A 24,340-nucleotide genomic window follows, 5' to 3' on the forward strand; every position below is an offset into this window, starting at 1 on the left:
TTAATTTTTTAGATGGGCGCGTCTATCAAACTGGTCCCTAAAAACAGGACATGATAAAAATTCAAACCGGATGTAGACTAATATTATGAAGCAAGTTTGGAAACACTTTGGGTCTATTTTAAAAATAAATATTTACTGAGATAAAAGAGAGACTAGTTTTCAGATAAAACACATTTTTATATTATTTTACATTATATTTAATACAAAAATCTGCATGTAACAAGGTCAAAAGGACATGAAAATTACGTGCTACTATTTTCTCGAATATCTTTTTATACTCTCGCAGGTACATTTTGCGAATTGAACTAATTATGCAAGGCAGAGTGTTTCACAAAAATGACCGCTGTTGCAAAATCATTCGCGATTTATATGTGTTTAACTGGGCAGGTTCTGCGTGTAACACAAGTGGACACGATGGATTACATACCAAATTGTTCACACTGAGGCAAAGATATGTTAATTTAACTTAAGTGTCAGCTTTAAGCCTGTATTGTACTTTAAGGTTTGGCAATGCACTGAATTGGTTTTTTGTTCCTCCTTGTATGGGTGCTTCTATGAAACTGGTCCCTAAAAGCAGGACAGATGGGCTAAAAATTCAAACAAGATCTAGACTAATGTTATGAAGCAAGTTTGGAAGCACTTGGGGTCTATTTCAAAAATAAACATTTACTGAGATAAAAGAGACACTTTTTTTTTTTCCAATAAAACACATTTTTATATTATTTTACATTATATTTAACCCTTTAATGCATAGTGGTCACTACAGTGGAAAGCTATTCTCCAGCTGTTCTCTTGTATATTCATGGATTTTGTTGTTTTTGTTCCATATCAGCCAACACATTGGACGCTTATGCACCATCCCATACACCGCAACTGAAAACATTACTGTAACTTTGCTGTTTTTGATAAATCTGATCTAACATGTTCGAGTGTAAATCAATTCCTTGTTATTGTTATTAGACTGTAATTAACAACAAAGTTTTTTTGTTTTTTTTTGGCATATTATGTCCATGAAGTGAGTAATGACTAGTATTAGAGTACACTACAAACAAAAAGTTAAGGATATTTCTTTCTTTCTTTCTTTTTTTTTTTTTTTTGTCATTTTTGCCATTTGTAAATAAAACTATGTCTGGCCATTTAAAAAAAATGTGTTTCAATCCCATTCACACACAAAAAAAGTAAAAAGTGTGGTGCAAGAATCCTAACTGGAAAAAAAAAAAAAAGCCCAAAAATTAAAAATATCCATAACTTTTTGTTTGTATGTATGTTAAAATGTGAGATAACATGAAATTAGCAGCATTTAATGTTTTTATTTCATAGTTTTCACACAGTATATCAGTAAATACATGTTTCTTTGCTTCAAAAATTACACACATGGTGTCCAGCTTGGCGGACATGTTTGCAACTCCGTGAAAAATAGCTTCATAAAAAAAAAAAAAAAAAAAATAATAATAATAATAATAATCGCATTGTTTTTTTAGTGCCCAAAGAGGAATAAAGAAAAAAATCTTGATTAATGTTCTCATAATTCATGCATGAAAGGGTTACAAAAATCTGCATATAACTTGGTCAAAGGGACACAAAAAAATTACGTGCTACTATTTTTTTCAAATGTCTTTTTATTCTGTCACAGATACATTTTGAAAATTTAACTAATTATGCAAGGCAGAGTGTTTCACAAAAATCACAGCTGTTGCAAAATCATTCGTGATTTATGTGTTTAACTGGGCAGGTTCTGCACGTAACAAAAGTGGACACGATGGGTTACATACAAAAACTGAGATTCATGAAAAACCCACATTTCTGGATTACAAAAACCACTAGGATTGTCAAATTTAACACAGTGTCTTTATTTCTAGCAGTATATAAGACCATTTACAGCCATGTTTTCCAGATCAAATGCACTGACACCTAGGTAGTTTTTCATGTCCCAGTTTAGGTCCTATTTTTGGCCCCAGTATTTTATTAAAAATGCAGTAATATAGGGATGGCTCAGAACAAGACTATAATTTTTTTTGCATTTATCTGAGGTCATCATTAGGTACATCTTGGGGGGAAATATGTCCAAATTTCTCTTTTATTATTGGGTCTAAAAAGCTGGAAAAGTCCCAGGTACCAAAATGAACCCAGTTTCATAGACACATCCAGATGTAGATCAACTGAAAATTGACTTTATTTGAGGCCTGTCTCTGTCTCAGTGTGGTGTCAAAAATCAGAATTTTAATCAAAAGTATTCAATTTGTATTCAAAAGTATTTAACCTGTATTCATTTGCATGCCAGAAGTCAGTCTTAGTGTAATGTGTAGATTGTACCAGAGTAGCTGACTTTTTTTCCTGGGAGACCCACAAAAGAATGAACATGTGTAGCCATTGAAAGAACACATGAATTTATGGAAAGTTACAAAACGGGGCGGGCAGAAAGAACATGTGAACTCAAGGAAAGTTTCGGAAAACGTGGTGTACAGAAGAAGTACACATGAGTGGAAATTTTGGACATTCTGGGAAATAATTTGCATATTCTGGGAAAAAGTTAAATATTAATATATGATAAACTAATACTGGGAATTAGTTGCTTATGTATATGTTTTGACCAATCCTGACAGACACAAAAAAAAAACCCCTTATATTTTTGGAGACAAGCTAAAAAGGGGGGTTTCCAACCTGACAAGATTAATGTTCAAAATATGATAAAAAAAAAAAAAAAATGGGTATGGTTTGTAGCTAAACCCTACCTACTTTTGACGATATAAAAGTGGTCTCCCACAGCGAAAAAGTCAGTTGTTTCTGCAGATATCAACTCAGTGTTTATTTTATGCATGAATAAACACTTTATGTGGCTTGAATTCTGCTCGATCTCTGATTTTGACTTGACTCTGTGTGCATTTACTTGACGATGCTCTGCTACATAGATTAGGGAGGACAGACACGTAAATTCAAAATGCCAGAGTACAGTGAGGAAAAGCGTCAAAGGGACCGAAGATGTCTCCCACCTGCGGCAGTAAATTTTACACGACATCAGCAACACACTCTATTGATATCTGGCTTCATCACTTCACAGGTAGCTGGTCGCACTGCATTAGACGGAATTTGTTCTTATACCGCACTGTATGTTTGAATGGAGGACGATGAGGTGGGTGGATGAATGGATATTCATAAAAAAGAAATGTTTGACCTAAATGTCACAAACCAGGATTTGTGTCATATCTCCCTCCCACAGTCCACCTCATTTAAATTGTACCTGTAGTGAATTTTCATTGCTAGCTATTTCAAAAGATCACATATAATAGTAGCAGTTCTATCAGGTAACCTACGTCAAAGCCCGTTGTCATGTACACATGAGTACTGAGTCACCGCTCCGTCAGTCAGACATGGTCACAGACATGTTTCCTCCTTCGTGGACTGTTCCAGCACCGGTAGTGATGCAGTAACGTTGTATCGTCCTATTACCTGGGCTATGGGAGTACCTGCAGCAGACACCAGTCATGTCAAGATGACACATTATCGGCCAGTGCTGGGTTGTATCTCTAGGTCACAGGTGTCAAACATGCGGTCCGGGGGCCAAAACCAGCCCGCCAAAGGTTCCAGTCCGGCCTATAGGATGAATTTGCAAAGTGCAAGTTAGGGCATCAAACTCAAAAATAATATCATAATAACCTATAAATAATGAAAACACCATTTTTTTCTTTTTGATTTAGTGCAAAAAATACTAAATTATGAAAATGTTTACATTAACAAACTATCCTTTAACAATGAAATGTGAATAACCTGAATGTCTGAAGTAAATTAAATGCAATTTTAAAAATATTCTGCCTGTTACTGAATGTTTTGTGCCTTTGTAGATCTGTTCTGCAATGCATATGTATAAATGATAAGTCGAGGCAGAATATTGATAAAATTTTACTTATATTTATGTTTATGTTTATGCATTTGGCAGATGCTTTTTTCCAAAGCGACTTACAGGGGAAAACCAATTAAATCACTCAATCAATCAAATTTTATTTATATAGCGCCAGATCACAAAAAAAGTTATCTCTTGACATTTTATATATAGAGTTGGTCAAAACCAGACTCTAAGTCAATTTACAGAAACCCAACAGAATCCTCCAGGAGCAAACACTTGTGACTGGTGACAGTGGCGAGGAAAAACTTCCCTTTAACAGGCAGAAACCTCGAGCAGACCCAGACTTATTTCTTTACAAATTTCATTTTTTTCAGTTTATTCACATCCTTTTTGTTTGGATAGTTTGTAAATGTAAATATTGGCATAATTGGATGTTATTTTTTGCATTAAAACAATTTGGAGTTGTCATTATTTTTTGACTATCATGCTATTATTTTACTGGTCCGGCCCACTTCAGATTAAATTGGGCTGAATGTGGCCCCCGGAAGAAAATGAGTTTGACACCCCTGCTCTAGGTCAATGGCGGAATGCAAATCTTACGGCTGCACAAAGTTCCAACCCGACAATTTATATCGAAATTAGGTGCCAGTTATTGCTAATGTTGCAGCCCCCTGTGAGAAATGATTTGGAACATTTAGTCCTGTGTATAGTATGTATGTAATCATGGTGCGATTTGTCAAAAAAACAGAGGTGGGGCAGTGAAAAAATAAGTTTTGAAACTGTAAAAAATAAGATCTGTATCTGAAATGATAAAACATGCAACTGAAAAAAAATAACACCTCGAATATTAAAATATATATGAAAGTGACCAATGAAAATAAATAATTTATTCAAAAGAATTACCAAAGTGAATTAAAATTATATTTAACCTGAAAAAACTTTCCATACACTTATTTTTAACCCTTTCATGCATGAATTATGAAAATTATAGTATTTTTTTTTTCCTGAGTTCTTTTATTCCTCTTTAGGCATGAAAAGAAAACAATGCAATTGATTTTTTTTTTAATGAACTGATTTTTCATGGAGTTACAAAAATGTCCACTCAGCTGGACACCATGTGTTTAATTTTTGAAGCAAAGACACATGTATTTAAAACGCAATATTAGAAAGAGATAAACTGTGTGAAATTATGATTTATTTATTTATTTATTAATGCAGGTAATCTGATGTTTTCTCACATTTGATCATACTCTAATACTAGTTATTACTCACTTCATGGAGATAATATACAATTTTTTATTTTATTTATTTATTTTTTTTTAAAGAAAACTGTCAATTACAGTCTAATAACAAATAGCAATTGATTTAGACTCAGACATGTTACACTCAAACTGCAGATCAGGTTTATCAAGAACACCAAAGTTAAAGTAATGGTATAACTGCCTGTATGGGATGGTGCGTAAGTGTCCACTGTGCGCTGAAATGGAACTAAAACAACAAAACCCATGAATATACAGGAGAACAGCTGGTGAATCGCTGTCCACTGTAGTGACCACTATGCATGAAACAGTTAGTCTGAATACAATGTTGTATATTTCAAAATTCAAGATCAAAACTTAAAATTTTTGTTTCAAATTTAATTTTTTCATATACAAAACTTATGGCCCCAGATTGGCTCCATAGATTTGCCCCCCCACCCCTCCCAACAAATCACACCCTGTATGTAATATTCAATCTCTACTGATGTAAATAAACATATTTTCCTAAATTCAAGGAGTCACAAATTTTTTGCCAGTATGTCCATGAAATGGGCGTTAAATTCTCTTCTAAGAAGTCTTAAAAGGGTCTAAAAAAAAAAAAAAGTCTTAAATTTAACCCTTTCATGCATGGTGGTCACTACAGTGGACAGTTATTACCTCCGCCAAGGAGGTTATGTTTTTGCCAGGGTTTGTTTGTTTGTTTGTTTGTCTGTCTGTCTGTTTGTTTGTCTGTCTGTTTGTCTGTCCGTTAGTGTGCAACATAACTCAAAAAGTTATGGACAGATTTTGATGAAATTTTCAGGGTTTGTTGGAAATGGGATAAGGAAGAAATGATTCAATTTTGGTGGTGATCGGGGGTGGGGGGGCCCACGGGGGGGGCGCAGACCAGAAAATTTCATCAAAATCTGTCCATAACTTTTTGAGTTATATTGCACACTAACGGACAGACAAACAGACAGACAAACAAACAAACAAACCCTGGCAAAAACATAACCTCCTTGGCGTGGGGGGGGCCACTGATCAGCCTTGGCGGAGATCTACGCTCTCAGGGTGCTTCTAGTTCTACATCTGTTCTCTTGTTACCTCCGCCAAGGAGGTTATGTTTTTGCCAGGGTTTGTTTGTTTGTTTGTCTGTCTGTTTGTCTGTCTGTTAGTGTGCAACATAACTCAAAAAGTTATGGACAGATTTTGATGAAATTTTCAGGGTTTGTTGGAAATGGGATAAGGAAGAAATGATTCAATTTTGGTGGTGATCGGGGGTGGGGGGGCCCATGGGGGGGCCCATTTCCAACAAACCCTGAAAATTTCATCAAAATCTGTCCTTAACTTTTTGAGTTATATTGCACACTAACGGACAGACAGACAGACAAACAAACAAACAAACCCTGGCAAAAACATAACCTCCTTGGCGTGGGGGGGCCCACAGGGGGGGCCACTGATCAGCCTTGGCGGAGGTCTGCGCTCTCCGAGTGCTTCTAGTAAATTCATGGGTTCTGTTGTTTTTACTTATGCATCATCCCATACACTGCAATTTATACCATTACTGTCTTTTTGCATATTGACTGCATGAGGAGAGTAATAACTAGTATTTGAGTATGTTAAAATGTGAGAAAACATCAGATTAGCTGCATGAAAAATGTTTTTATTTCATAGTTTTCACACAGTATCTCATTTTCTGATGATGGGTTTTAAATACATGGGGTTTTTTTTTCTTCAAAAATTAAATGCTTGGTGTCCAGCTGAGCGGACATTTTTGTAACTCCATGAAAAATAAGTTCATAAAAAATTTCAATCGCATTTTTTTTTTTTTAACATACCTTAGAGAGGAATAAAAACACTAAGGAAAAAAATCTCAACTATGGTTCTCATAATTCATGCATGAAAGGGTTAACTTGTTGAAACCTGTAAGAACCCTGTGAATTTGAGCCTCTCTTGCGTATAAGTAATACACAAAACACTATTAATGTCAAAAGCACGACCAGTACAAGTAGATTTTAAGTAGTTTATATTGCAGACCTTTATACAGCCTACCATCAAAGCAAAATTGTGCTAATTTCTTGTTTGGGGAGGGTTATGTTGACATGTGTAATTGGTTGGCTTATTCTGCTTTTCCACTGCTGGTAACAGCTTGAGTTGCCTTGACTTGGTTCGGCTCGGTTTGGTTTGGCCAGCAACACACAGCATTACACTGCAGGCATTGTACTCACATTGTACTCGCATCATTATAACAGCGCAGTGTAATTTATTGTGACATTGTCTTCAGTGTGAGTGCAGCTGTGTGCATGGCAACAATGGAGGAGAATGAAACTTAAAAATGGAAGCTATAATATCTGGAACCAAATATTATCTGAATTTTTTCCATTCTTTTTCAAAGATTTCCCACATGTTAGGTTTGGTATCCAATATCTTAACACAATGAAGTGCTACATATTAACACAGCGATGATTCTGACTCTGATTTTTTATTTATTTTCTTCAACTTTATTTAAATATCAATTTACAAACTTTGTCAAACGTTTAACATATAACACAATACACACAATACAAGAGAATACAGGTACAAAAATGAAATACAATCATAAAATCAATACATGCACAGAATACATTTTCAGTAATTCATATACAAAAATAAATAATTTCTCCCCTAAAATTTCATCAAATGTCAAAAGAAACATTAAATAACTTATCATAACTATCAAGCAATGTCCTATTTTTTTTTGAATTTTTATTTTTTATCATCAACAAGGGTTAATGATTTATAAATTGAATTAAATTCAATTAAAAAATGAGGAAAGGTTGGTTTTGGAGGATGAAAATGTTTGTTTATGAATGAAATATTTACCCAATAATAATAATAATAATAATAATAATAATAATAAACAAACCAAAAAAAACAAACAAAACCCCCCGAAATATTAATATTGCAGATATTTGTTCCTGTTTTCATAATAACATATAACATCTTTCAGGGAAAAACAGTATGGCATGTTAACTTGGGTGAAGATATAAGAACACAGGTTAGACCAAAATTGCTTTGTGATATTACATTCAAAAAACAAATGGTTTAAAGTTTCATCAGCATGTCCACAAAAAACATAGGAGTTATCCACATCTTTGAATTTTGAAATGAAAAGGTTGACAGGATATATCTTGTGAAGGATTTTGAAATGAATTTCTTTTACTTTGTTATTGATGATTCTGACTCAACCTGTCTGTGATTTGAAGATTATATGTCACGATTACCTTGGCGTGCTTGGAAATTTAGTGAGGGTGGGATTAGAAACAGTGTCTGATAATCCATGGTGGAGAAACACTATGAAAAATGATGCTGAATGAAGGTGAGTCGAGGCAAAAGTGTCAGCAGAAAAGTGGCATTCCACAGTGTATAAAAGGTTCTAGGATCTGTGCAGTAGAGATGTATGGATGTGGCATCTACCTGTTGGCAGTGCCTCTAACTTCCTCTGTTTCTGCATGACCGGCAGATTGCTGACAGCAATTGGTCATTACAGCTGTCAATCACCCATTTGGAATAAGCTATTTGGTCAGATACTCAGGAAAAAATGATGATTTGAGCACAAAGTCAGTCTTATAAAATGTATCCAAAAAGGCAGAACTCACCTTAGGGAAAAGTTATTACCCCCACCCCCCGAAGGGGAAGCAAGGGGTACTGTTTTTGGTTCAGTTTGTGTCTTTGTTTGGTTGTTAACACTTTATCAGCAAAAGTATAGGTTGAATTTATACCAAATTTGGTTTATAGATTGCCAGTGATCCAGAATAGATGTCATTCCATTTAGGGAAAAGTAGGTCAAAGTTCAAATTTTTTATTAATTTTGTATGGAAGTAAATCTCTCATCAGATTTTGAATTATAAAAGCCACTGAATTTCTAGCACTGATTTTTTTTGCACTGAAATTAATTATCTGAATTTTTTTGGCATCACATGACCAACCTAACTTAACTTGATTGGCTGGCTGTCGGTTTGACTTCAAATAGAATCATTGCTCATCCTTGGTGTCCCGGACGTGTGATCTGAATTTTTTGCATCTGAATTTTTTTTTTTTTTTATTCTAAATTTATGAACATAGTAAAATTGGGAGACAAACAATTCAGATACTTAATTTCACTACAAAAAAATTTCAGATACTTAATTTCAGTGCAAAAAAAAAAAAAAAAAAAACAATCAGATACTTAATTTCAGTGCAAAAAAAATCAGATGCTTAATTTCAGTGCAAAAAAAAAAAAAAAAAAAAAATCTGACACTTAATTTCAGTGCAAAAAAGTCAGATACAGATACTTAATTTCAGGGCAAAAAAAAAAAAAAAAAAAAAAAATCAGACTCTTAATTTCAGTGCCAAAAAAATTCAGATACTTAATTCCAGTGCAAAAAAAAAAAAAAAAAAAAAATTCAGATACTTAAATTCAGTGCAAAAAAATCGGTGCTAGAGATTCAATGGCTCTTATAATTCAAAATCTGATGAGACAGATTTACTTCCATAATTTTTAAAATCTTTTTTTTTTTCCTATTTACTCATAATGGACGAAATTTCACATGTCTATAAAAACACAAATTTTGTTTCAATTTACTTAACACTTGGAATATATATAAAGGGAATTGGTATGCTAACATCAGCACACGCATAGACATGATGACATCAACTGGATCAATGCTAAAATAAGATACAATGTGTGTGAGGGGCGGGGTTTGTTGTGCCTGGCAGCACTTATTACCCCGCCCCCTGAAGGGGATGCAAGGGGTATTGTTTTAGTTCAGTTTGTTTGTTTGTTTACACGCTAGTAGCAAAACTATTGGTTGAATTCATACCAAATTGGGTTTATAGACTGCCAGTGACCAAGAATAGATCTGATTACATTTTGGGAAAAGTAGGTCAAAGTTTCAATTTTTTATGAATTTTTAAAATCTTTTTTTTTTCCCCATTTACTTATAATGGACAAAATTTCAAATGTCTGTAGCAGCAAAACTGTTGGGTGAATTCATACTAAATTTGGTTTATATATTTCCAGTGATCCAGAATAGATGCCATTACATTTTAGGAATAGTAGGTCAAAGTTTCAATTTTTAATGAATTTTTAAATCTTTTTTTTTTTTCCCCATTTACTTTTAATGCGCAAAATTTCAAATGTCTGTAGCTGCAAAACTGTTTTGAGAATTCATACCAAATTTGGTTTATAGATTACCAGTGATCCAGAATAGATGTCATTATATTTTGGGAAAATTGGGTTAAAGTTAAAATTTTTTAAGAATTCTTAAAATCTTATTTTTCTCCCATCTATTTATAATGGGCAAAATTTCAAATGTCTGTAGCAGCAAAACTGTTGGGTGAATTCATACCAAATTGGGATTATACATTGCCAGTGACCCAGAATAGATGTCACTACATTTTGGGAAAAGTAGGTTGAAGTTTCAATTTTATATGATTTTTTTTTTTTTTTTTTTTAACATCTTTTTTACCCCTATTTCCTTATAATAGGCAAAATTTCATATGTCTGTAGCAGCAAAACTATTGGTTGAATTCATACCAAATTTGGTTTATAGATTGCCAGTGACCCAGAATAGATGCCATTACATTTTAGGAAAAGTAGGTCAAAGTTTCAATTTTTAATGAATTATTAAAATCTTTTTTTTTTTCCCATTTACTTATAATAGGCGACATTTCAAATGTCTGTAGCAGCAAAACTGTTTTGTGAATTCATACCAAACTTGGTATATAGATTGCCAGTGACCCAGAATAGATTTTACTACATTTCGGGAAAATTGGGTCAAAGTTTCCATTTTTTATGAATTTATTTACATCTTTTTTACCCCCATTTACCTATAATGGGCAAAATTTGAAATGTCTGTAGCAGCAAAACTATTGGTTGAATTCATACCAAATTGACTTTATAGAGTGCCAGTGACCCAGAATGGATCTCATTACATTTTAGGAATAGAAAGTCAAAGTTCAAATTTTTTTTTGAAATTTTTACATCTTCCCACTTACTAATAATGTGTGAAATATGTGCGAGGGGCGGGGTTTGTTGTGCCTGTCACCACTTGTTACATATATTTTCATAGCCCTATACTTACAGCCAGCCACCACAGGGTGATGGAAATGTTTCAGCTTCAGTTTTGAGGTGACATCCTTCTGTCACTGTTTATGTCCCATGTATGGTTTAGTATTTGTTACCAGGTCATAAATCAGTGCGTTGACTCCATATAAAGTACATGAAAGTAGTGCCTTGAACTTTTGCTGCTACAGTTGTAAATAAAACAACAGAACTAAGGGGTGTGGTTGTCGGTTAATGCAGTAACTCTTTAATACATCTTCTTTTGTCCTCTCTTGTAGAGCGAATGCTTTGTCCCTGGACTTGAATAGCCCCATTCTTCACTTTGATTAGTTTCCAATGCTCCAATAAGTGCAGTCTTAAAGCTGATTAGTTAGTTTCCATTCCACAAACACATTAACTCTCATCTTCTTAGCTGCTCCTTGCAATTCTGCTTTGATTTCATGCCACACAACATAACTGTAGACTTGAAAACAGCCATTCCCCACTCGCATGCACACAGATAGCTCCGGATCTGCAAGTCGTGGCGACTGAGTGGGAGTTTCCTGATGTGGATCTTGCTCTGGCCTGATGGTCTGCACAGATTATCAGGTAATGTGGAGTGTTTCGAAATGTAACCTAACCACAGTGATGGACTCACTGAAAGATAAAAGGCACCCTGTTCATATCAAACGTTTGGTGTTCACAGCCTGATACCTGACTGCTTCCTGTGGTGTGGGAGGATCAGTGATGCTGTCAAAGAGCGGAAAGCCTTAAGACTGAGAGAGATAAGTATGAAGCTGACAGTGAGGTAACACAGAAGATGTAATGAAAATCAACACAGGCTCAAAACTATACATACTTCCATTTAAAGCATTCATTTGGCACTGCTGAAAGTCCCAACATGTCTCAACTTGCCAAAGCCTCTTGTCACAGTTCTTATTACCTCTGCCAGAAGGTATTGTGATCACTTTGCTTTGTATACTCAGTGCCAATGAAAACGCAACACTTGAAAATTCTTATATTTTTTTAAATTGATGAGGATTTTTATTCCATAAGCTCTTTGGAATTAATCATAGGCCATTTCTATACAGTAAAAATAAACAAATCACATCCAAATTTGTTGACAAAAAATAAGGATAAAGAAAGAAACTCAAGGACCCCCAAAACCAAAAGTCATAAAGCGGTCCTGGAGGTGCTGCAGCTCCATGTAGCGATCCTGCTGTGGCGTGGTCGTGCAGTTGGGCCAGTTTCTTCATGCCTCTGTTGCATCCTGACTATGGTGGACACATTGCATCCAAAACGGCGCGCCACCTGCCGAGCAGAGATTCCGGCCTCCAGGAGCCCCATAGCATGGCATCTTTGGTCACGTGTCAGTCTAGGCATCGCTGAGTTATTGCAAATGATTTTGGTGCTTTTCAGCTTGCCTTTATAAACAGAACATGAGCACTACTTAACTGACCACAGTTCCTTAAGTTGAGCAGTTCATTGCAGAGCAATGAGAAAAACAAGTCTTATGAATGCAGACAAGTTCATTCAAGCGTGACAATAGCTCAACCCGTCCTAAGTTGTTAAGAAATTGTCTGGGATTATCTTATACAGGTGAAACTTAAACATATTGATGCAGCTCAGGAACAAAAAAACACATTCAAGTGTTGTGTTTTCATTGGCACTGAGTATATGTTTGTTTGTTTGCATGTTTGTTTGTTTGTTAGTAACTTTACGGGAAAACTATTACAACCATCTTTACCAAATTGTACCCACAGATAGGCCTAGGCCCTGGGACGAACCCATTTAATTCTGGGCCGAGTACGCCAAAGTTCAAGGTCACAGCAAGGTCACAAAATCTCAAATTTTCCTATCTCTCATCGTTGAGCACTTTTCAAAAATTCATAAAAAATTCAAAAGGACTCCGATTAGCCTTCAATTTGATACATCCGTAGCTTATAACAATATCTTGTATCTGGCACAAAACTGTGCACATCCACTGTGGAATGTGGACTTTGTGGACATTTCAATTTAACATTGAAAATCCCATTCACGACACATTTTTCACTGTAACTCAACAAATATTGATTGGAATTGAATATAATTTGACATACACATGACTGGTACCAAGCTTCAGCTGTTTCTGCTGTATGGAACAACCTGGAAACTGTTTAATTTAAAAAGAAATAGTCGATCCACACATGCACACCATTCGGGGTGCTTGGCGGAGGTTTGCGTTCTCTGAACACTTGTTATTCTGATTTAGACACCCCGCCCCATCCTTACATGCATCAAGATATTTTGTAATCAAAAGGTTGATGTCTGGTGTATGATAGACTAATGATTACTGTAATAATAGTTTATCAATTTCTAAATGAATAATTTCACAAAAGTTAAACATTACATAATAAGAAAAGCACTCGGCGAGTACAGACCTCCGCCAAGACAGACACCCCCCCCCCATCACCACCAAAATTTAATCATTTCTTCCTCGTGCCAGTATCAACATTTCCTGATATTTTCATGAAAATCCATCCATAACTTTGAGTTATTTTGCTAACAAACATACAAACACACACGCACGCAAACACACAAAGCAAAGTGATCACAATACCTCCTGGCGGAGGTAAACATCTTATTGGTGCCTTTCTAGTTCTGTTTCCAGACATTTTTTTTTTGTCATGAACATAATTATCATGCTGCTCTCTTGGCCAGGGCACTCTTGCAAAATGGATTTTTAATCTCAACAACTTTTTTCTTGGTTAAATAAGAGACTGATGTCATGAAATTGTGTTGTATGTCACACCAGTTCATAAGGTATTTAACGTGCTATACGTATGCGTTTTCGCCCTTTCGCATGTTATTCAATGCCATTTGATCGCGTGTCAATGTACACCAAGATCTCTGGTTCATATAACCATAAACTCAACCATAGCCATAGCCCTAACCCTAAACCTAACCGTAGCCCTAACCCCAACTGTAACGCTGACCATAACCCTAATCGTAGCCCTAAACCTAAATTTAATGCTAACCCTAACCTTAACTGTAATGCTAACCCTAATCGCAACCCTAACCCTAACTGTAATGCTAACCGTAACCCAAACTGTAATGCTAACCATAGCCCTAGTCCTTGTAACAGATACAACCTGAACCCAGAAGCAGACCGACACAGAGGTATGAGTTTGAAAGTCTTTACTGAAGCTTTGTAGAAGCAACAGGAGTTCAATATTACAGTTCACAGTTTTAAACACAGTCACAAACTCAGTCTCAGAAAGCCGACAGGGGTAGGGCAAAGGGGGGCGTTGGGGACAGGCAGATAATCCAGTATCCGGAGAGTCCGTAGGATCCAGAGGGGCTGGGACAGAAGACAGGGTGCGAGGCGGAAACAGGTCGATACCAGGCGGCCGGTAGAGAGACGTGGTCTGGGATGAAGGGCAGGTCGAGCACCAGGGAAACGGACGAAAAGGCAGAACCAGGCAGACGGGTCAGGCAGGGGATCAGGTGACGGGTAGCAAAGCGTGTCAGGGACGAACGAGACCAGACACGGAGAATCAGGTAGGTACAACACTGGAAAGTTTCTCACAGGTAGAAGACAATCTGGCAGAGAACAAAGGAGAGAGAGGTGAATATAAACCCTCTACCTAATGAGCCCAGGTGTGCTCACAGGTGAGGGGAATCAACTGATGAGGAGGTGTGACAGACAGAGCAATGGGGAGGTGTGGCTGAGAGAGAGACAGAGGAAAAAAGAGAAAGAAAGAGAAACAGCAGAACAAAAAGACAGAGATGTTACAGTCGTAGCCCTAACCCTAAATGTAATGCTAACCCTAACTCTAAATGTAATGCTAACCGTAACCATAACCCTAAATGTAGCCCTAACCCTCAGTGCGTGGTATTTGATACGGCATGAACATACATGCGGAAATCTTATAATGCATAACACGCCAATTAAGTGGCGTTTATATTTACGCAGGTCATATCATGTTGTGAAACAAAGGTTAATAAAGTTAATAAAGGAGGACCGATCAACTTCCATCCCTTCCCTCGGACAAGAATTGTGATAACCATTCCATCTACCTAACTGAACTCACAATTAGAGTAAATAACAGAGCTTCCCAAACAAGCACAAAGCAAAACCCTGGAAAACTAATAATTAATCAAAGAGGTGAAGAATGCAAAATAATACACTGCCAGGCCAAAAAGTATGTCACACACACAGTATGTCATTGAACTGCCTTTAGCTTTGATTATGGGATGCACTTACATGGCATCATTTATGCCAATGATCATGCGCTGTCACAATAAATGTACATTTCAGATTTTAAATAGACAGATTTAGATGTCAGGAACGTCGCACAGAGCATTTGTACACAACTAGAGTTTACAGATCATCAGTACAAGTATGAGTTTTTGGCAGAAGTAGCTTTTAGGCTAACTATCGAAGAAGACCCAAAGCATCAGTGTGAAAGGGGAAACTGGTTCAGACGGAAAACTGGTTTTGATGGTGAAGAGCCAGAATTAGCTGTAACAAAAGTTTTACTCTTTGCAGTCGATAAAAGATTGACATTGTCATGGACTGACATCCAAGAAAGCTGCTCCTGTTCCAAAACTGACACCTTCAAGCTTTACTAAACTTTACAGCTGCCTACATTTTCAAAGAAAAATGCTTTATGGATTGGATTTATAGTCAGATGAGAGAAATACTGACTGACCAGGCGTGTGTTTAGAAGAATAAAGGTAAGGCATTCAATCCAGGAGACATGTACCAAATGTTAAATATGCTATTTGATGAACAGACCACTGTTTTGAAGTCAGTGGCTCTGGTTCAGGGTTAAATCTGCAGGGAATAATTACAGAGACTACCTCAGACTTCTGCTGTATAACCTCAAATCATCAGCTCGACGACTGAAACTTGGACTTAACTGGGTTCTCCAAGAGGACAATGACCCCAAACAGATGTCAGATAGATAAAGCAGAATAACACTGCCGTCCTAAAGTCCTAACCTTAAACATATCGGAACAATGTGAGCTGTTCTTGAAGGAGTTATGTGGTATTTCAATTTAAAACTTCATTCATAAATAACCTTAAAATTATCATTACACTGTTTGAATGAAAAGTTCTAAAGCTATGACAAAGATGTCAATTTATGCACGGAATTTTTTTTTTTTTTACACAAACAGATCAGGGGATTTATGTGACCACTAGAGGGAGTAATGAGTCACTCTGTTGGTTTCGAAGTGCATTGAAAGCTAACACCTTAGGATCAATGACTGAAGCATCAGAAAGAGATTAGAATGGATGAAAAAATTACAAAGTGATAAAAGCTAAACGCACTGTTGTTTTCTCCACTGGTCACAGATCTAAATGAGAAGAATGGTGTGTGATGCTGAAATCACAGCTGATGAGTTTGATTATGAAGCCTATGCAACTAAACATGATAACATAACGTAGTACTTAATAGTCCGAAATACTTCTCAGACTAAACTGACATGTCTGATTTTGTTTACGTTAAAGCTATACCCACCGATGTGGCATTTCTCACAGCACTTCGTAAAAATTTCAACATGAACAACCTTACTCCCTCCAAAGCCTCGCCTGCTTCCCCTTGCCTGAGCTCTGACACTTCCCTCCTCTCCCCGATGCGTGGTGGAAGCAGAGATAGAGGCGGAGGTCCGGTCCGCTTCAGCGTGTCCTTGGACCCCTCCCTCAGTAATCAGATACATCACCCACCCACCACGGCTCCTGTTTCATCAGTAGACCCTGTATTTAAGGGTCTGGACTGTGCAGCGCTGGGCCAGTGTCTTCACTGCACCTCATCCCCTGGGAGATGAGGTGCCCAGGTGATGGGCGCGTACACTGTGAACGCGCGGCCTCTGCAAATTTTCCGTGGACATTTGAGGTTTCATAGTCCATACATTTATCATTCCTACATAATCCTACATTGGGTATGGTTACATGATGTTTTTTAAATCCGATTTATTTTTCCAAAAGAAATTAATTCGGAACTAAAGTATTTTCACTTCTGTTTACATGGAAATGTTAAACCCGAATAAAGGCTTACATGAGATATTAATGAGGTAGATAAGTGAGCAAAAGGGTTTGTGCTGCAGTGCTCACGCTGCCTTGTTCTCGCAGCCCTTCTGTTAGCTTAGCTTAGCATAGTCAATGCATTTCCATGGTCACACATAGCCAGTTTTTTAAAGGTGATTTGTTTTCTTTTGTAAGCGATTTTTTGAAATCCGATTCTCCCTAATTATTTCTTTAGATCTGCGACTTACTGCGCTCATACAATCTTGGGACTGTTGTGTTGACGGAAGTTGGAAAATCTTTTTGTTGGAAGGGATGCATGCGCTAAACTAGCTTTGCTTTACCGTTTTAGCTTTGCATTAGTTTTTATTTCCCAAGATTTTATTACCGCAGTAAGTCACATCACCATGATTTGAGCCTCAATTTGTGATCATATTGACCCCACCGGACTAAAGGAATGATTAGGGAGAACTGAATTTCACAAAATCACTCATAAAATACTACAAATCATCTATAAAAGCCTGGCTACGTCTGACCATAGGAATGAAGCGATTATGCTAAACTAGGCTGAGCTAAGCTGACGGAAGGGCTGCGAGAACAAGGCAATCGGTGCACTGTAGTACAAACTGATTTGCCCACTTATCGAACTCATTAGTGCATGACGAATGAATAAAAAAAACAGGTGATGAACTCTTCCTTCAGGGTTTTCCAGGCTGGTAGATCCATCAGAATAGCCCACTGGAACGGTTTGGTAAGACTAGACTGCAGTGCATATTCTTCCACCAGCGCAGAATGTGTGCGTCATCACGACAGGACAAGACAACGAGCATGTGCAGAATGGCAGGAATAAAGTCCAAACGGAATAAAGGGTTTACATGTCCGAGGAGTAATTTAGTTCGGAATTAAAAGGGGATTAAGCCAGTGACTTTATTCGGATTTAATTTATTCCGAACTATTCTTTTTCAACTGGAATAAGGTGTTTACATGGGCATCTTAAATAGGATCTAACATTTATTCAGATTAAACCAGGAATAAAAGTTGCCATGTAAACGCACGAATTGTGTGACACCAAGTACATGTACGTGTATGAGTCGTGCAGTCATAAAAGCTGAGCTTTGACCTGTCTGTTTAGTCCAGTACACCAGACTCCTGGACTTTTATCTCCATCCTTCATTCATCTGACTCCTGTTTGTTCCCCTTAGTTGTTTCTGTTAATAAATCCGTTTTTTTTTCCCTTCATGTGCATTTCACTTCTATCCAAACACATCCTAGACAGTAGTCTGTGGTCAGTGACAGGAGAAGCAGTGTGAGTGAAGCATCAGATTCAGAGGTACGTATATCGGATGCAGAGACGGCGATAATGGATCAGATGCTGGACAGCCATTATGGATGATTGACAGGAGGCTCAGCCAGGTTCGGCCAATTATTTCATTCAGACCGAATAAAATGATTGGTCAGAATTTTATTAGAAATACAAGCAATATATGAGAATTAAACATTTTGTACTTTCAATACCTGGCGGATTTCTTTTACATTTTAGTTTGACACACGCTTATTAGGAGCATTTGAAGATGACAAAAGAAAAGTGTAAAAATGTCACATCATACGGTATAGCTTTAACCCATAAAGGCCCAGTGCTACTTTTGCAGCAGTTCACAAATGAATTTTCTCTATTTCTACCTTTCTTAACTGATATTTTAAAATAATATTGTCCTCTGGGTTTTGCATTTTTTAATGTGAATCCTGTATTTTCCCATATTTCATTCACTGATCATGTAGATGTTCATTAAAGCTCTGAGTAAATTCAAAGGTTATTATATTAAAACAGAGAAAACTTAATAAAAAGTGACTTTTTCAATCCGATCTCTCAATAACTGAACATAAACCCAGCATCTCCATCCACTGTCATTGATCCAGCTCCATTAGTTTTACTGGTCAATGTTATAGAAGATGACAATGTTTCCATGGTAACTACGGAGCCAATGAATGTTCAATTAGGTCATATCTGATGACCATGAAAAGATGAATAACTATATTTTACACCAATTATTGACATGTATTGATAGGATTAGTGGATCAACAGGTGTTAAACAGTTTATATCCCAATGGGTTAAAATAGATCCTTAGTGCAGCTATTGACAACACAAACCATATGGAAAATGGAGGCGATTTGTGGTTTTACTGGTTTTACTACTATGAGTATTATAAGACACAGTGCAATTTTAAATTATGTTGTTTTCAGGATAAAACTTTGCAGAACTCAGAATGTGCAGACAATGACTTGAGAGAAGTATAATTAATTTGTTAGTGGTTTTGGTGGCTGTGACTTGCCCCTGCTGTTGACATCAACAAAATATATAAAGCACTTAAAACTCTGGTCTAGAGACAAGCACAATGAAATGAAGTCTTCATTCCGGCCAAGAAGAGTGATTAAGTATTCAACCAGAATTCTGCCCAGAGCTTGTGAATTACTACCAAAAGCATCTGGTCAAAATGCAGCTTGCAAGTAAACAAACCAACCAAATGTTAGATGCACTATATTTTTTACCCTGTATATTTAACCTTTCATTAAAAACATACCAACCACTAGGGGTGTGTATTGGCAAGAATCTGGCGATACGATACAAATCACAATACTATGATCACAATACGATATATCACGATATATCATGATAATGTTAACCCTTTCATGCACAGTGGTCACTCCAGTGGACAGTTATTCTGCAGCTGTTCTCTTGTATAGTCATGGGTTTAGTTGTTTTAGTTCCATATCAGCCAACACAGTGGATACTTATAGCACAGCAAAAATTGGAGAGTTGAAATTGCAGGGTTAAACATTTGAGAGTCAATTTTCACTCTCAAAGTGTAGTTTTAACTCACTGTGAGTTAAATGTCATTCAGAGTTGGGGTTAACCCTTTCATGCATACGGGTCACTCCAGTGGACAGCTCTTCTACAACTGTTCTCTTATATATTTGTGGATTTTGTTGTTCTCTTTGCTGTTTTTTTTTTTTTTTTTAACACATATCTTTATTAAAGTTTTAAGACACTACATATCTTTTCTGACATGAATTGGTAACATTATGTAGATCTCTCCTGAGCATGAACCCCCAGAATCACAAGCCCTCCCCATAATTTTTACACAATTTATCAGTAAATACATGTTTCTGTGCGTCAAAAATTAAACATGTGGTGTCCAGCTGAGTGGACATTTTTGCAACTTCATGAAAAATAGATTCATAAGATTTTTTTTATTATTATTATTTTTGTAATGTATTTTTTTTTTTTTTTTACATTTTTTAAATTATTCAATTTTTTTTTTTTTTTTTTCAGAAGAAATTTTTAATCGCATTGTTTTTTTCATGCCTAAAGAGGAATAAAAACACTCAGGAAAAAAAAAAAAAAGATTAAGGTTCTCATAATTCGTGCATGAAAGGGTTAAAAAAGGCAATTTTTTTCCTGGAAGATTTGAATTACACTAGAAATATGCACAAATATTAAAGACATTTTTATTTGATCACAACAGGATCTAATGCTATATCACAAAATGTTCCTGTGTTGAAACTTAAATTATGTTTTACAGACATTACAGTTTAAGATCCTGTTCAAATGGTTTTATTCTATTAGTTCAGAACTAACATCAGAACATTATGTGCAATCCCATCAAAGAAACTAACATTATTTAATAAAAGAGTGTTAAATAAGAATAAATAAAATATAAACAAAAAAGAATAACAAAAAAAACCCCAAAAATGAACCTCCACAATATTCGCATTTGAATAAATACCTAAAAATATCGATAGTGCTTTTAAATATCGATACAGTATTGTGAAATGAAATATCGCGATATATTACAGAACTGATATTTTCTTACACCCCTACCAACTACATTAAAATGTATATAGTAAGGTATGCAAATGATATTCTTTTATTTGGTTTAAAATACAACTAGGTCAAGGTGAGGTCATTCTATAAGCCCTTTGGTTTTCCGACCTCACCTACACATTTTCATACCCTCCTCTCTACCAAGAGAGATATGTACATGTATTTGTTTTAGTTTATATCTGTGTGTGCAAATAAATAAATAAATAAATGAATAAATAAAAATAGTAATTTATAAAACCATGAAGACCCAGGGAGTTTGTTCATACTCAGTCTATGTTAACTTTTAATCACAAAAGACAAAAGTATGAATCTGTTTGATTCTTGTAGGTGAATAATGAAAAGGTACAGTGCAAAAAAGGCCGACACAAAAATAAGAAAATTAAACTCATTATTAGGTTAAAATGTCTGATTTCAAGTAAAAAAAAATTATTTGCCAGTGCAGCAAGAAAATTGCACTTTTTATGACTTATTGTTCCCAACATTTTTTGGCTCGTGACCCCATTTTAACATCACAAAATCTGGCAATCCTAGACATTCAAAACAGAAACATTTTTCTCTTGGAGATGTTTTAGTGGGGCCAGGTGGACGAAGAAATCTTTCCATTCTCTGTTCGGTCAGGTTTTCTGACTGCGACTGTGTCTGAGCAGGTTGAAGCATAGTAACGCACGTGGTCACATGATCAGGTCAATTAAGATATGCCCTCTCAGATATTATATACTGCATTTTAATACCAGGAGGTATTGTGATCACTTTGCTTTGTTTGTTTGTTTGTTTGTTAGCAACTTTACGGGAAAACTTTTCCAACCATCTTTACCAAACTGTACCCACAGATAGGCCTATACCCTGGGATGAACGCATTAAATTTTGGGCCAAGTAGGCCAAAGTTCAAAGTCACAGCAAGGTCACAACATCTACAATTTTCCTATCTCTCATCATTGAGTAATTTTCGAAAATTCATAAAAAATTCAAAACCACTCCTAGTAGCCTCCAATTTGATACACCCAGAGATTTGAACAATATCTTGTATCTGGCACAAAATTGTCCACATCCACTGTGGAATGTGGACTCTGTGGACATTTACATTTAACACTGAAAATCCCATTTACGACACATTTTTCATTGTAACTCAACAAATATTAATTGGAATTTAATAGAATTTGACATACACATGACTGGTACCAAGCTTCAACTTTGTACGAAATACAACTTTGTACGCAATTTTTCTGCTGTATGGAACAACCTCGAAACTGTTTAATTTAAAAAGAAATAGTCGATCCACACATGCACACCGTTCGGGGTGCTTGGCGGAGATTGGCGATCTCTGAACACTTGTTTGAACTTGATTTTTATAGGAGAGGTGTGTGGTGTTTGGATTATAATGAAATATATATTGAATCATTAAAAAATGTATTATTATTCTCATTATTATTATGATTTTATTTTTCTTTTTTTCATTTTTATCAATTACTAGAAATTTAAGGCAACCCCATTTGAATTCCAGGCGACCCCATGTGGGGAATATACCTGTTTCAAGTCTTTATAGTAAGAAATTCTTGTTTACCTCTGGTATATATTGGCAAAACTGCATAAAACAAGTAAAAATTTCTTGAGGGCAAACAGTTCCGGTGATCCCAACAATGGAGCTTGTTACCTCCGCCAAGGAGGTTATGTTTTTGCCAGGGTTTGTTTGTTTGTCTGTTTGTCTGTTTGTTTGTCTGTCCGTTAGTGTGCAACATAACTCAAAAAGTTATGGACAAATTTTGATGAAATTTTCAGGGTTTGTTGGAAATGGGATAAGGAAGAAATGATTAAATTTTGGTGGTGATCGGGGGTGGGGGGGCCCACGGGGGAGCCCATTTCCAACAAACCCTGAAAATTTCATCCAAATCTGTCCATAACTTTTTGAGTTATGTTGCACACTAACAGACAGACAAACAGACAGACAGACAAACCAACAAACCTTGGCAAAAACATAACCTCCTTGGCGTGGGGGGGCCCACGGGGGGGGCCACTGATCAGCCTTGGTGGAGGTCTGCGCTCTCCGAGTGCTTCTAGTTTTATTACCTCCGCCAAGGAGGTTATGTTTTTGCCAGGGTTTGTTTGTTTGTTTGTCCGTTAGTGTGCAACATAACTCAAAAAGTTATGGACAGATTTGGATGAAATTTTCAGGGTTTGTTGGAAATGGGATAAGAAAGAAATGATTAAATTTTGGTGGTGATCGGGGGTGGGGGGCCCACGGGGGGGGCCCACTGCTCAGCCTTGGCGGAGGTCTGCACTCTCCGAGTGCTTCTAGTTATAAATATGGCTTAAAATTACTGTAATATCTCAGCGGGGTTGCTCAAGATGAAAATTATTGAACAAGTCAAATAATCTTAACAAGATTAAGCCTCATTAAGTAAATAAATCTAAAAAATGATCTTTCAAGGTAAATTTTCCCAATTCAAGTCAGTTTATCTAAGTCAGACATTCCTTTTTTGCAGTGTATTTTTTTTTTTTTTTTTTTTTTTTTTTTTTAGTGGACTATTCTTAGCCACTATATCAGGGGTGTCAAACACGCGGCCCGGGGGCCAAATCCAACCCACCAAAGGGTCCAATCCGGCCCATGGGATGAATTGGTGAAATACAAAACTTACACTGAAGATATTAACAATCAAGGATGTTAAAATAATTTTAGGTCAATTTGATCTAAAGTGGATCAGACCAGTCAAATACTATCATAAAAAACTATAAATAATGAAAACCATAAGTTTTTGCCTTTTTTTTGTTATTTAAAAAAAAAAAAAAAAGTACAGTTACACAAAAAATATTTCCATTTACAGACTAGCCTGTAACAAAAAATGTGAATAACCTGAACAAATATGAACAATCTGAAATGTTTGAAGAGAATTCAGTGTAATTGCACTAATATTCTGCCTGTTATTAAAAGTTGTGTGTATTTGTAGAGCCACTGTTATCTGTATGTTAGAACGAACATGTAGAAATGAGAAGCTGAGCCCAAATAATGGCATAAATTGTTAAAATTGCCCTTTTTTTCTGAATAAATTTCATTTTGTTCATGGTTATTCATGTTTTTCACATTTTTTTAAAGGATAGTTTGTAGATGTTAACATTTTGATCATATAATTTTACTTTTTTCCACTCTGAAACATAGAAGTTAGACATACACATTTTGGAATTGATAGTATTTCTATATTCTTATGTTATTATTTGAACTTCAGGTCATTTTGGGCTGTATGTGGCCCCTGAACTAATATGAGTTTGACACCCCTGCTGTATATACTTTTATTGTGTCCCTGAAACAGT

This window comes from Sphaeramia orbicularis, chromosome 15 (genome assembly GCF_902148855.1).
Source record: "Sphaeramia orbicularis chromosome 15, fSphaOr1.1, whole genome shotgun sequence".
Lineage (NCBI taxonomy): Eukaryota > Metazoa > Chordata > Actinopteri > Kurtiformes > Apogonidae > Sphaeramia > Sphaeramia orbicularis.